This window comes from Procambarus clarkii, chromosome 89 (genome assembly GCF_040958095.1).
Source record: "Procambarus clarkii isolate CNS0578487 chromosome 89, FALCON_Pclarkii_2.0, whole genome shotgun sequence".
Classification (NCBI taxonomy): domain Eukaryota; kingdom Metazoa; phylum Arthropoda; class Malacostraca; order Decapoda; family Cambaridae; genus Procambarus; species Procambarus clarkii.
Window position 1 is genome coordinate 6537947 of NC_091238.1, and position 901 is coordinate 6538847.

A 901-nucleotide genomic window follows, 5' to 3' on the forward strand; every position below is an offset into this window, starting at 1 on the left:
ATGTTTGTCTCTCCTCACTACTCCAACCCGTTCTCGCACTTTCATATAGTCAATATTGACTTATTAAATACGTGCATGCGACATACTAAACATACTAGTTTACCTTGAAAAGCTTCATAGAAAACACCGACCTTACCTAACCTTCTTAGTATGTTAAGATAAGCATCTTATTGCTTCGTAATTACAATTATTACTTAACCTATTATAGGTATAGGTATACTACTCACAGCAGAAACACCCTCCAAATTTCATGTCACACTCCAAAATGAATTTCCAGTTCCCCCCTTCGTCCTATGACGATATTTGATGAACTCTTAGCTAATTTCTCATCTACATCCTAGAATCCTAAGTATAGGGTAGTAGCACGTTGCTATGTATAGCCAAGTTTGTTAATAACAAAAATATGACAATTGAGCTCAGAACTCCAATTGGCTGGGATATCCTAGCTGTACCTGACTAGTACGCTCGATTTCAAAGTTGCAGGGTCGGTGTTCGATCCCCAAATAAGTGGTTGAACACTATTCCTTCATCCCGTCCTTATAGCTCAGCTCCTTGCTCTCTCATAGTCCTTTCTAATGTATAGAGTCCTATTGATTTAATGTTTCTTCCTGATAATTACCTTTCTTTAAATTACTGACAACTCTAATATGCTGATTTCCCCTTCACACACACACACGCAGACACACACACACACACATACACACACTTGAAGTTATGACAAAGAGTACTGGGAAGACGGGACACCAGGAGTGTAGCTCTCCTCCTGTAACTACACTTAAGTTATTAACACACACACACACACACACACACCAACATAACAAATAATAATAACGTTAGTTGAAAAGGAATAATATATGTGGGGTTTTAACATCACTATGACAAAGGCGAGATAAACAATCCA